Here is a 15,155-nt window from a genome sequence, read left to right as displayed (position 1 = left end):
CATGGAAACCATGGGGACAGCTGACACCAAAGTGAAGTGTACTGCATGTCAGTAGGGGACATGGCAGGAGTGTACCATACACAAAGAGAGGGAGTGCAGACCCACAATGGGTAGGCATCTGAAGCATAGATAGGGGATGGTATGACAACACACACAACATGCCATACTGGAGACAAGAAGGCACCATGTGACAGCAATGCATGAGAAAACACAACAACAATGGCAGTTTGGAACAGCAGGTCTGCACAGTCCCCACAAACAGCCACAAGACACATGGATTTGCAACAAAACACAACACTGACTTGCCAGTCACACTCTCTGCATACTCACAAGTGCCAAAAACAACAAGTAGGAGTCAGACAGAACTGTAAGGACACACCAACACACTGCACAGTGCACTACATATAACTCACACATGTGCATACAACCTCATCCACAGGGCTGAACAATCAAAACAACAGGCATACAACTCTTGGGTGACACATGTGTGTAATTGACAATGCAGGGGCATGCACACATCAACACTCTCCCAAAACTTACCCCCTTCACACTGCACACTACCTTACCATCCAACAACACACATGGAAAGTAAGCCATGGGACTAGGATGACTGGCCATCACAAGACGACCACACACATACAACACTGGGAACACATAATGGAAGTACACACATACATGATGACCCTGGATAGCCTGCCTGCAAAACTGTGTGCAGAAACCCACTCTGTGCCGGCAGTGCCCCCCAACCTGACATGTGTACAATATAGCCAACATGAACTAATTACCTAAATCACAACTGCTTCACATTATAAAATTGCACCATTGCCCCCACAAGTATCTGGGTCAGGAAGAACTGAAGACCCAGTCACCCCAGAAAACTGATTCCTAAGTGAGCCCAAATGTTGACCATGTTGAAGAGGCACGCAGAGCATGTGGCACAGTAAACCATATACACACAGCAAGAGAACTTTATTCAGTAAGGACACTGACAAAATAGACAACAGGAGCAACTGTCTTTATTCACATATTGCACAGATAGGCACCATGAGAAGAGAAGAGCAAGGCACAAATTGCAGAGCATGTCCATGAGAAGCTGCACAGGCAAGGCCAAAACAGCAGTGAACAACAAGGCCAGTGGCCAGGACAGAGTGCACAGTATGTCCATGAAAAGCTGCACAGGCAAGGGCAAAACAGCAATCCAGTGGCCAGGGCAAAGTGCAGAGTGTGTCCATGAGAAGCTGCACAGGTAAGGGCAAAACAGCAAGTCCAGTGGCCCGGGCAAAGTGCAGAGTATGTCCATGAGAAGCTGCACAGGTAAGGGCAAAACAGCAGTGAACAACAAGGCCAGTGGCCAGGGCAGAGTGCAGAGTAGGTCCATGAGAAGCTGCACAGGCAAGGGCAAAACAGCAAGTCCAGTGGCCAGGGCAAAGTGGAGAGTATATTCCATGAGAAGCTGCACAGGTAAGGGCAAAACAGCAAGTCCAGTGGCCCGGACAAAGTGCAGAATATATCCATGAGAAGCTGCACAAGTAAGAGAAAAACAGCAAGTCCAGTGGCCCTGGCAAAGTGCAGAGTATGTCCATGAGAAGCTGCACAGGTAAGGGCAAAACAGCAGTGAGCAACAAGGTCAGTGCCCAGGGAAGAGTGCAGAGTAGGTCCATGAGAAGCTGCACAGGCAAGGGCAAAACAGCAAGTCCAGTGGCCAGGGCAAAGTGCAGAGTATGTCCATGAGAAGCTGCACAGGTAAAGGCAAAACAGCAGTGAACAACAAGGCCAGTGGCCAGGGCAGAGTGCAGAGTAGGTCCATGAGAAGCTGCACAGGCAAGGGCACAACAGCAAGTCCAGTGGCCAGGGCAAAGTGCAGAGTGTGTCCATGAGAAGCTGCACAGGTAAGGAAAAAACAGCAAGTCCACTGGCCCGGGCAAAGTGCAGAGTCTGTCCATGAGAAGCTGCACAGGCAAGGGCAAAACAGCAAGTCCAGTGGCCAGGGCAAAGTGCAGAGTAGGTCCATGAGTGGCTGCACAGGCAAGGGCAAAACAGCAAGTCCAGTGGCCAGGGCAAAGTGCAGAATATGTCCATGAGAAGCTGCACAGGTGAGAGCAAAACAGCAAGTCCAGTGGCCCTGGCAATATGCAGAGTATGTCCATGAGAAGCTGCACAGGTAAGGGCAAAACAGCAGCGATCAACAAGTCCAGTGGCCAGGGCAGAGTGCAGAGTAGGTCCATGAGAAGCTGCACAGGCAAGGGCAAAACAGCAAGTCCAGTGGCCAGGGCAAAGTGCAGAGTATGTCCATGAGAAGCTGCACAGGTAAGGGCAAAACAGCAGTGAACAACAAGGCCAGTGGCCAGGGCAGAGTGCAGAGTAGGTCCATGAGAAGCTGCACAGGCAAGGGCAAAACAGCAAGTCCAGTGGCCAGGGCAAAGTGCAGAGTATGTCCATGAGAAGCTGCACAGGTAAGGAAAAAACAGCAAGTTCAGTGGCCCGGGCAAAGTGCAGAGTCTGTCCACGAGAAGCTGCACAGGTATGGACAAAACAGCAGCGAACAACAAGCCCAGTGGCCAGGGCAGAGTGCAGAGTAGGTCCATGAGAAGCTGCACAGGCAAGGGCAAAACAGCAAGTCAGGTGGCCAGGACAAAGTGCAGAGTATGTCCATGAAAAGCTGCACGGGTAAAGGTAAAACAGCATTTAACAACAAGGCTAGTGGTCAGGGCAAAGTGCAGAGTAGGTCCATGAGAAGCTGCAGAGGCAAGGGAAAACAGCAAGTTCAGTGGCCAGGGCAAAGTGTAGAGTATGTTCATGGGAAGCTGCACATATAAGGGCAAAACAGCAAGTCCAGTGGCCCGGGCAAAGTGCAGAAGATGTCCATGAGAAGCTGCACAAGTAAGGGCAAAACAGCAGTGAACAACAAGGCCAGTGGCCAGGGCAGAGTGCAGAGTAGGTCCATGAGAAGCTGCACAGGCAAGGGCAAAATAGCAAGTCAGGTGGCCAGGACAAAGTGCAGAGTATGTCCATGAAAAGCTGCATGGGTAAGGGAAAACATCAAGTCCAGTGGCCCGGGCAAAGTGCAGAGTATGTCCATGAGAAGCTGCACAGGTAAGGGCAAAACAGCAGTGAACAACAAGGCCAATGGCCAGGGCAGAGTGCAGAGTATGTCCATGAGAAGCTGCACAGGCAAGGGCAAAACAGCAAGTCCAGTGGGCAGGGCAAAGTGCAGAGTATGTCCATGGGAAGCTGCACAGGTAAGGGCAAAGCAGCAAGTCCAGTGGCCCAGGAAAAGTGCAGAGTGTGTCCATGAGAAGCTGCACAGGTGAGGGCAAAACAGCAGTGAACAACAAGGCCAGTGGCCAGGGCAGAGTTCAGAGTAGGTCCATGAGAAGCTGCACATGTAAGGGCAAAACAGCAGTGAACAACAAGGCCAGTGGCCAGGTCAGAGTGCAGAGTAGGTCCATGAGAAGCTGCACAGGCAAGGGCAAAACAGCAAGTCCAGTGGCCAGGGCAAAGTGCAGAGTATGTCCATGAGAAGCTGCCAAGGTAAGGGCAAAACAGCAGTGAACAACAAGGTCAGTGGCCAGGGCAGAGTGCAGAGTAGGTCCATGAGAAGCTGCACAGGCAAGGGCAAAACAGCAAGTCCAGTGGCCAGGGCAAAGCACAGAGTAAGTCCATGAGAAGCTGCACAGGTAAGGGCAACACAGCAGTGAACAACAATGCCAATGGCCAGGGCAGAGTGCAGAGTAGGTCCATGAGAAGCTGCACAGGCAAGGACAAAACAGCAAGTCTAGTGGCCAGGGCAAAGTGCAGAGTATGTCCATGAGAAGCTGCACAGGTAAGGGCAAAACAGCAGTGAACAACAAGGTCAGTGGCCAGGGCAGAGTGCAGAGTAGGTCCATGAGAAGCTGCACAGGTAAGGGCAAAACAGCATTGAACAACAAGACCAGTGGCCAGGGCAGAGTTCAGAATAGGTCCATGAGAAGCTGCACAGGTAAGGGCAACACAGCAGTGAACAACAAGGCCAGTGGCCAGGGCAGAGTGCAGAGTAGGTCCATGAGAAGCTGCACAGGCAAGGGCAAAACAGCAAGTCCAGTGGCCAGGGCAAAGCGCAGAGTATATCCATGAGAAGCTGCACAGGTAAGGGCAACACAGCAGTGAACAACAATGCCAATGGCCAGGGCAGAGTGCAGAGTAGGTCCATGAGAAGCTGCACAGGCAAGGACAAAACAGCAAGTCTAGTGGCCAGGGCAAAGTGCAGAGTATGTCCATGAGAAGCTGCACAGGTAAGGGCAAAACAGCAGTGAACAACAAGGCCAGTGGCCAGGGCAGAGTGCAGAATAGGTCCATAAGAAGCTGCACAGGCAAGGGCAAAACAGCAAGTCCAGTGGCCAGGGCAAAGTGCAGAGTATGTCCATGAGAAGCTTCACAGGTAAGGGCAAAACAGCAAGTCCAGTGGCCCGGGCAAAATACAGAGTATGTCCATGAGAAGCTGCACAGGTAAGGGCAAAACAGCAGTGAACAACAAGGCCAGTGGCCAGGGCAGAGTGCAGAGTAGGTCCATGAGAAGCTGCACAGGTAAGGGCAAAACAGCATTGAACAACAAGGCCAGTGGCCAGGGCAGAGTGCAGAGTAGGTCCATAAGAAGCTGCACAGGCAAGGGCAAAACAGCAACTCCAGTGTCCAGGGCAAAGTACAGAGTATGTACATGAGAAGCTGCACAGGTAAGAGCAAAACAGCAAGTCAAGTGGCCCGGGCAAAGTGCAGAGTATGTCAATGGGAAGCTGCACAGGTAAGGGCAAAACAGCAGTGAGCAACAAGGCCAGTGGCCAGGGCAGAGTGCAGAGTAGGTCCATGAGAAGCTGCACAGGTAAGGGCAAAACAGCATTGAACAACAAGGCCAGTGGCCAGGGCAGAGTGCAGAGTAGGTCCATGAAAAGCTGCACAGGCAAGGGCAAAACAGCAAGTCCAGTGGCCAGGGCAAAGTGCAGAGTATGTCCATGAGAAGGTGCACAGGTAAGAGCAAAACAGCAAGTCAAGTGGCCTGGGCAAAATGCAGAGTATGTCCATTAGAAGCTGCACAGGTAAGGGCAAAACAGCAGTGAACAACAAGGCCATTGGCCAGGGCAGAGTGCAGAGTAGATCCATGAGAAGCTGCACAGGTAAGGACAAAACAGCAGTGAACAACAAGGCTAGTGTCCAGGGCAGAGTGCAGAGTATGTCCATGAGAAGCTGCACAGGAAATGTGTGCGACTTTACGTTTCCATGGTCAGCAACACAGTCAGGGGGTAAAAATGTGCAGTACAGTCCCACCTGTGTGAGAGACAGGTGTGTGAGGGTGACTAAAACTCAGACTTGGCTGTCAGGCGGACTGGGAGCTGGCTGTGTCTCAGGGACTGACGGGCCTCTTGAACGGGGAGAGAGCGGAACAGCCGAGGTAGAGCTATCAGTGGTTTGGCAAGCCGGAGGGCTCCTTGGACCAGGTGGTGTAGTGGCACGTGGAGGTGGAGTCATGCAGACGGGAGACACGGTGTGGCTGAGAGATTGTGGAGGGGTGCCCTTCCACTTCTTGGGGATCCTAAATGGCCTGCCTGCCTTTGGATCAATGGGAAGTGGTATGGGCACAACAAGAACACTCACCACCAAAGCTGCATCAGGTGCAGACGGCACCCCCTCTGGTGATGTGCTGGATCCAGCGGTACGCTTTGCCTGGCTTCGCCTCTGCCCCCCATTCTCCTGTTTACTAGGTGCCACCCCTACAGTGCCCTCCTTCCTCTGCTTCACTGGGCTTGGAATGGGAGTCGAGGTGGTGGGTGAATCTGCCTTGGAGTCCTTCCTAGGTGTACCCTTGGCATGCACCACCTCCTTGGTGGTCACAGAAACTGCATGCTTCTCTTTGCGAGATGCTTTAGGGACAGGAGAGTCCTTGGATGGGGATGCCTCTGAGGCATGTGTGCCTGAGGTCTGCTGCTTTTATATTTGTCCCCTGGTGTGGCCTGACGGGCTTTTCTCTCTGTGCTCTGGGGTCTCTTTCGTCTTCTGTGGGGATGGTGTCTGCACCCGGGACCGCTTGGGTTGCTGCTGCTGTGTGCTTCGTGTGCCGTATCGTGACTTTGATGTACGTGGACCGTGGTCACTATCGTCAGACGTGGCCACTGCCAGGGGGGTGGACAAAGGGACCAGAGCTGGACTGTGAGTATGTGCCTGTTGACAAATTTATAATAAAAATAACATACCATAATAAACCCTTGAGGTCGTATAAAATATCATAAAATAATATTTCATTCACAGGAAGCTAAGGACATTTCATTTCATTATCAATCACCATTTCTCAAGATATATTAAGAAAACCTTCCATATAATCAATCTTAGCTGCCTCACTCAGCCCAATAAACGAGGTGACTTTGTGCAGTCCCTTGGCAATCATGCCTCTCAAGATATCTTTGTGCCTTTGATCATATATTGTCAACAATATTAGTCTTGGTAGATTTTTTTCTAGCTACCAAATCCACATAGATTGATCAAAATTGTTGCTAACATACCCACTTTCTGATACTATAACCCTGAGTAGTAGTTAGACTTTTGTGTCAATTTTGGTCTCAGTTAAATTTAAGACTAAAACTTAAGTTTAACTGAGACAAAAGTCTAACTTTACAACGTGTAAATGCCCTTTGTTAATTCTGAAAGTCGTAAAGTTAGACTTTCGTTTCAGTTTAGCTTTGTGAATCGGGACCGTTGTGTTCATTTTAAAATGCTTTATTGATGTAATATTGTTGACGGATGATTACTGATCAAGGTTGATATGTTTGATTGACATTAATAATAGCATTTATAAATGGTTATTATTTAGTATTGCATTTACACACAAAATGATGGTAATTTTAACATGTGGTTTGTACTCTTGTAATTTGCTGAACCCTTCATAAAGTCAATAGGCCTCTTTTATCTAAAGTGATACCACTCTATATTGTGATGTGCTGTCTGGCATAGGTAGGGGTATTGTGATTTCAAGGGGCATGACCCTTTAAGGGCCAAATGTCAACTTAGGTATTTTCAATCAGCTGTATGTATATATTTCTAAATGAATGCATAGCATTTGGTGGTGTGTGTGTAATACACATACTTGTCATTTTTCTAAAGAAAAAGCACTGACTGGACAATCATTTATTGACTGTTATTATTGCTTGCCAGTAAATGGGGATAACTATACCACACCAGCTCCCCTGAGTAGGCCTTGGACTGCTCTGCATTGCTACACTGAGAGAGTCAAGCACTACACTGTGGTGCTTGGTTCTCAGTAAGGTAAAATTGTGGACCTACTACTTCTGCAGGCCTCACTTTCTGCATCACTAATAGCCCAAATTCCTTCAGTAAGAAAACTTGTATAACCAGTTTGCTGGGTGTTGCAAATGATGGCAGTTGTGGATACATTGCCCCCCACTGATTGGCAGTGGACTTAACACTTGAAGTCACTCGATTGAATGATGCCGCTCCATGTACCTCCTATAAAGAAAATGTTAGTACAGTGATGAGTACCACATTTGGTCACTTTATCAGCCACTCTGGCATGCCTCCACATTACCATAATGATGATTGGGCTACAGGCATAACCCACAGAAACATATACTCACTACCTCATTAACAGTGTATCTCCAATAATCAGGTTAGTTGAGATAAAATAATACATAATCCATCTTTACTCCACATAAACAACTCTAGTTTCAGCTACATACACCTGTTTCACAGAACCTGCATGAATATACATATGCAGGGTTTGGGGTATCAGAACTGTATCTTTGAATGTAATGCAGGTTACTATAACTAGAACATACAGGATTAAAGAATAAAAGCACACTGAAGTGAAAATTAAATTACAGTTATTGGTGTCTGGAAAATGGCTAGCAGACTCAGCAACAGGTTTGGAGCCTAAGAGAAAGGATTCCCAAAAAAGTGTTTTTCTTTTTACTGAACCTTATCTGGTTTTAAAAGCAGCCAAGATCCCCTGGTTGTTTGTTCCAGAGTTTTACACCTTGGAAGCTTCCTTCATAAACTCAGATCTGTATTCCTTATGTTTCAGGGTAACAGTTTCATGGCAATGTCTTAAGCTGAGTGATCTAAAGCATGTGGCCCTCTTGAGTATTACTCTCTAAAAATAATTTGCATTGCTCCAAAGTGGCTGATAAACCAAGAAAATAATCTTAATTTCAATCTTTTGACTCAACGACAACCCGTAAATCTTTCCTTTTACCCCAGCAGAACCACAAAATGGCTCTAACTATCTTATTCTACTCTGCAGCCTTTAGATGGTTTTAGCAAGTAAACCAACGTTAATTTACATAATCCAGACTTGATAATATGATTGTTTTTAGTGACGCTTAACTAGAAATTGCAGCTTTTTAAACAGAGGCATCTTTCAACATATTGAAACCTGAGGGACCTCAAGTCCCAAAGGTAGCTAAATATTGTAATGATTTTCCTTAAATAGGAAAACACCATTATCAGATGGCTATTATGCCTGTCAACACATGGTGGCATTTTTGGAATTATTATTTTAGTTTAACAAAAATTATTCCAAGATGGACACCATACATGTGCACACACAAGTGGCTATCTTGAAATGGTTTAAAAAATGCAGTGACCGGTGACTCTCAGAGCATGAGGGAGTGGGCTCGATCATGCGCCTCGGAACCTCATTTTTTGATCAACGGTGTCGTGGTGGGAAAGTAAACAAATAAAATAGTTACTCCGACACTGCGACTAAAGGTTTGATATCAGACAGGAATACATTGATCTAATCAAAATACTGTGAGGACAAAATGCTTCTTGGGTAGGACAAACACAAGAATAAGAAAGAAAGCCATAGAATTAGGAGCAGGGGAGAGAGACAAACAAGAAATATGTTGTAATGAATGTCTAGTGTCCGGAGTGTGGTTTTAGAAGTTGATTTATTTGACTTAGTTGCAGATAATTACATCCTTAGTAGGTCCAGGATAGCTATGAGGATTTCTTGTAGAGCAGCCCCACCAGGAGCAGCCTCCCTGCTGCTCAGCCCATACTCCAACTGACAGTCCTCACCTCCCAGGCACCCGAACGTTCCATTGCATCACCACCACTCCTAAGTTCCACACAGCATATTCACATTGGCTGAACAGCAAGGGCCAAGGCAACAGGGAAGATGCCTAGATAAATACACAAGATAAAACATATCCTCCCCTTTATAAAATGCATGGAACATGCATAGTGAAACTAGGGAACATGCATAGTGAAAATACACACAATGTAACACACCTTTCCCCTTTATAGAACACATTAAAACATAGCCGATGGAAACTGGTCACAAAGGATTTTCTTTAAAATCACAAGCCACTGGACAACAGAGTGAGGAAGAACGCTACAAGTCCTACATCACCCTACAAATTAAAAAGAGATAATACTGCTCCTATTACCACCACAAACCACACCAACTGGCCAGACAAGCATGACAGGTGGCATAACACAGCATGGCACACCAACTAACCATAGCAAATACTCCACACAAAAAAACTCCAAGTCAAATACTAAATCAAAGTACACTTGTCCTCACACAGAAGTAATGGGTACGTTTCACCTCATACAATCATCCCCCAGCAAGGGCAAATAGCGTAAAGTATAGAAAAGAGTAACTTCAACCCCAAACCGACTTCCCTCATGTAAGGACATCTAGCGTAAAGTGTAGAAATTGGTGACTTCCACCCCAAACTGTAATCCCTCATGTAAGGGCATCTACTGTAAAGTGTAGATATGGGTGACTTCCACCTCATCCAGTCATCCCTCAAGCATGGGCATTTTTCATACAATGTAGAAATTGGTGACTTCTACACATACAGCCATCCCTCATGTAAGGGCATGTAGTGTAAAATGTAGAACTTGGTGACTTCCACCCATACAGTAATCCCTCGTGTAAGGGCATGTAGTGTAAAATTGAAAAATGTGGCAATCCAACATGACAGTAAAATAAGTGGAAACTCTCAGGATCTTGCACACCAGAAAGAAATTCCCCAAACCAGAAATAAAAATGTCACCACGGCACTTCAGAAGCAAAACCAATGCAAAGAAATGTTGCGCACTCTTGGAAATGACACATACACTGTAAATGAGACATCTTGGCTGAACACAGTGAAGATTCCAACACACAAGAATATCTTTTACAACCTAATCGTCCCACACACATAGGGAATTATAGAAAACTGCAGAAAAGAAAATTCTTTGAAGGCATATGCTTCACACGCTACTAAACAATGCGCCAGAACAAAATCACACGCACACAGGCAAACAAACTCAAGAAAACATGGAGCGATAAGAACACTGTTAAGGAAAACAATAAAATAAGAATCAGGCAGCTATTAAGAATCGCATGCAACTTCCTGGAATACATTGCATGTAGTGAGCAAACCGTTGGGCAGCAAAACAGGCTTTAGAATGTGAACATGAAAAAAGACAACACAAAAAAACCCAGCATAAATAAAATACAACAGACCATACTGAAAACCAAATATACCGCAATACAGGATCTTATTAATAAGCATATCAATAAAGGGAAACAATATTAAGAGACGTAAGGCATAAATTAGAATAGAGCAACTGGAAATATAGACATAAAATTGAAAAGAAAGCCTACAATAGAAATGATGATCAACATCAACAGCAGCAAACTAGGAATGCAGAATAAAGTCACTGATGAGGGACATCTCACCCAAACTGCATGTAACATCACACAACAAACAGGTTGCCTCACTTAGCGTCAACCGTAACATATGGAGTTGTCAGGTAATCAAAACAAAATATCGGTGTGAGGCTGCTGCTCCTCCATAGACTCTGAAGATAATAAAATATAGTTACTTGCCAAACCAAGAACCAAGCACGGCACACTGTGAGCCTGTTCTATGGCCCACATGTTGCAGCATCTTTAACAAGCATTTGCGCTGCAATTGCCCTCGCCTTATGGGCCTTATGTGTATTTAGCTATGCAGCACATTAGCCTGGGTGCTGAAACATCTACTGTTTTTTAACATGGAGGGAAAGTAACACGCCAGGCATGGGAACACATAGAGAGAAACATTGCCTTTCAGCAGGAAATGGTATAGTCCAAAGCTCTGTTTTTAATATAAATGCAGGGCCTTTGGTGGTCATATCACTGAAAAGACAAGATTTGAAAAAAATATTATGATCTACGGGTGCTTGTGGAAGACAATTTCTTTGGAATGGAATCTAGAGAATGCTAAAGTGATTCTGGTATTTTGCTGACCTCTGCTGGTCTCTTTCTATCAAGAAAGTTAAATAAAGGCAGTTGCCAGAAAATTTTTAAAATGAAAGACCCGCACCAGAAAGCAATTCTGGTATTTTACTGACCTCAACTGGTCGTTTTCTACCAAGACAGTTAAATAGAGGCAGTTGAACAGAAAAAAAAGTCCCTAAGCGGAAGCAGACAAGTCCTAGGGCTGCTCTCCAGAGCACACAAAGTACATGCACATATATGTATATACTAAAGTATATACTAGAGGTCTCGAACGCTCGACCTAAAAATGTTTCCTTGCCAGTTGCCACAACGAAACTTAGCAGAGAATTGGCAGCGCCATAAATATCATTGTACAGCGCAGTACACCGTGAGAATGTGAAACACCGGCAAACAAAGATGGCAGCACATAAGTACGAACAGCGGCACGTAAGTATGGCTCCAGGTGCGTGCATGAACAAAACACTGTTGCATAGCATGCGTTGTTGGTTAGCAACAGGGAGTCTCCGCTGCTCATCACACAGCACCTTCACACACCCTTATGGCAACAGTGAAAGGTTGCATGCTCCCACAGGGCCTGGGCTCACAAAGGAAAAGTGCAGCCTCAGGCTTCAGATTCAAACGAAGTCACGCCGCTCACTAAGGTAACAGTTTTCCAGATTTCGCATAAGGCCAGGCAATAACAATTTTACCAATGTGTCAATTATGGACATATGGCCACACATGCTCGCCGGCTCCCCAACCATAGCAAAGCACACCCATTGATGACTGTACAGCCTGCCAAAGAGCTGAGTTGCTGGGAAACTATGTTCCTTGTCAACGCTGTCCATTTCTGTCCAGAAAAAAACTCTGCCGGTATTTTCCACTTCAATGCTGAGAGGACCTTAATGACATCCGGTTGCTGGAAATGCTCAGTGCCTTGTAGGTTGCCTTAACAGTTTGAAACCAAAATCATGTAAATCAATGAAGCATGCCCTGACTGGGGCCATCTGCTGTAGAGGAGGGGGGGGGGGGGCTGCCAGATGTTCTGCTTCTGTCTGACGTCATATTTCTTGACGCTCTTAGTTTCAATTGAAGTTCAGTCTTCGGTTTCCTTTAGATATCTTCATTAGTTACACCAGTGTGCACTCATGACTGTGTCTCCAGATCATTGGCAAAATGTTGTAATGCACGTCTGGCAGCCGAGGTGTAGTTTTAGAAGATGATTTATGTGTCTTAGTTGCAGATAAATACATCCATAGCTAAGTCCAGGATAGCCATGAGGATGGCCCCTAGAACAGTCCCACCAGGAGCAGCCTCACTGCTGCGTAGCCCATAGTCCAACTGACACTCACCTCATGAACACCCAAACATTCCATTCCATCACCACCACTCCAACATTCCACACAGCACATTCACATTGGCTCAACAGCAAGGGCCAAGGCAACAGGGAAGATGCATAGATAAATAAACAAGATAAAACAAAATCCATCAACTCACAAGAAAATGGTGGGCACAAAGTCCTCTTTAAGGGCGTGATTATGACTTTTGGCTCAGCGGGAGTGGGTGGTATGCCAACGCCATGCTCCTGCTGCGCCAAGGCGGTGGTCATGCCGCCCGCAATATTAGGAGTTTCTTTCTGTCTAGCTTGCTTTTTTTTGGCATTGCCATGGTGGTGTCTCTGAAAATCGGCACCGCTAATAACGCAAAAAACTGTTCCTGCACAGCATGTACTGTTAAGTCCATGCCATGCAGGAACTGGTGTGCATGCACACAGGGGGGTGCATGTTTTGACCCCCTGGGTGGACCCACATGATATGAGGCACCAAGAGTCTCTGTAGGGCCCCTTTGTTTCCTCTTTGCCACGGTTTTCATGGCAGTGGAACCTCCATGAAAACCGTGGCAGAGAGGAAACTCATAATATGCTTGGCGGGACCATGGCATATATTGCAACCTCATGCCCACGCACCACCAGCAGGGAACGGTGGTTCCCTGGCAGCAGCGGCAGTCTCATGGTGGTTTGACCACCCAAGTCATAATGGGGTGGTCGGACCGCAGGTGCAGCAGTAGCTGGACCACCACAACCGCGCCACAACGAGTATGGCGGCCTTTGGACCGCCAGACTCGTACTTATAAATATTGGATAGTAAAAGTCTGTAGGCGAGATCTAAAACCAGCAGAAAATTGTACAGAAAACATTTTTATAGTAGCAGGAGCTACGCAAACACATTGCTGTACACAGTACATTATTGTGTGTCAGAGTGTAGATGGAATTGGAAAAAGCAGAACTTGATGAGGAGCGAACAGGTTAATGAGGTGTTATCTTGCACAGCTAATTATTAAACTGTATCACACAAATACACAGTTTGAAGCAAAGGCAGGGAAAGGGATTTTTCAAAAATCGCACGACTAGTATTAGGCCCCGGGTCTCTGCATTACAGGATTAGCATCTGAACAAATACAATTACACCTCTTTCTTTAACTTTGCACACCTTTTATTCCAGCACCACAAGCTACAGCGTTTCATGCTTCAATAAACCAGCGGTGCTGAACACAATGAAACCTACTGTAATTGTATAAATATCACTGTATCTGTTGCTGAAGCACTCTGTTTCTGGTCAGTCATAGATGTCAACTTTCATTTACGTGATCTCTCCTTTTACAGGAATGGAACATTCTGGGTGCAGTGCACGCTGTGCAACACGCAGAAGCATAAACCTGCAAGGCTGTGAAAAAATGACCATTTTAAAATCATTTTTCAGACTCTGAATGCAATTTTTCCACAGAGTTTTTTTATATTATATATTTGTTTAATATCAGAGGTCGCGTTTCCAACATGTTTGCCGCTAAAGAATGATACTCAGTGATTGCCATGTAAAAATGTTGTAATTGGCAACTTATTGAAAGAAATGGTACAAATAGATCGGCATTCAAGACACGTACATATATCTCAAGGCCTGTATTTCTGAACCTAGTGCAATATTGATGAGTTCCCCAATACAAGGCCTATCCAACTAAAAACACATAAATGATTTATCTATGCCAGACAGCTCTGTGTTTGCTGGAGAATATAGAACACTTGTGGCCTAATTCTCAAAAATGTTTGTCAGACTTAGAAGTATATGCAGTCTTATTTACAGCTTCTGTTTCAGAAAACCTGACCTCGCAAATGGATATATGTTGTAAAGAGCTTTTCGCTTGTGCGTGGTGTGCTCAGCTGCGGCCCCTCCATTAGGGGAGCGGAGCGCCTTCCCCCCACCACCACCTTAAAAATAAATTAGAATAAAATGGGGTTTAAACCCGTTTTATTATTGTTTTCTTTTAATCCCCCTGGACCCATCCCCGGGACTCTGACGAGTCTTGGGTGCACGTCCAGGGGTTGTCACTGTCGTGGGGGAGGGGTAGTGCACTCCCTTGTCCCTTCTCTGCGCATGTATTTTCGGGGCTGTAGAAAGCAGGCGCAGACTCCCAGTGGGAGTGCAAAGTACCAGCGCTCAGGCCAATCCTGATACTGCTTTCATGCAGCGTCAGGATTGGCCGCAGTGCATTATGGGAGTCTGTGAGCAGGCGGCAGCGATCAGGTAAGTTATTATTTTAGAAATATTATTATTTTGTCCCCCCAGCTCCCTTCTCCAACCCTCCCAGCCACTTTAGCAGGGGATAGGCCTTACAGAAGTGAGACTCCACTGCATTGTTTAAGTGTGGATGTTCTATGAGGGATCGGTGACCACTGGCCAGCAAGGGATGTGCCTGCTCCTAGTTGGTGTTCTCCAATAAAGTCACTTATCTGTTTGAATCGACGTTGTCTCTGGAGTCTCCGTCACAACAATATACAAATATGCTTGTAAAAAAAAATTCTACAAGCAAGGGTGGAAAGTGGGTGGGGAGTGGTTGTTAAATGGCAGGACAGCATTGTAGG

Source organism: Triturus cristatus, chromosome 5_1 (genome assembly GCF_964204655.1).
Source record: "Triturus cristatus chromosome 5_1, aTriCri1.1, whole genome shotgun sequence".
Taxonomy (NCBI): Eukaryota; Metazoa; Chordata; class Amphibia; order Caudata; family Salamandridae; genus Triturus; species Triturus cristatus.
The sequence above is the reverse complement of the archived record's forward strand: the minus strand, read 5'-3'. Positions refer to the sequence as shown.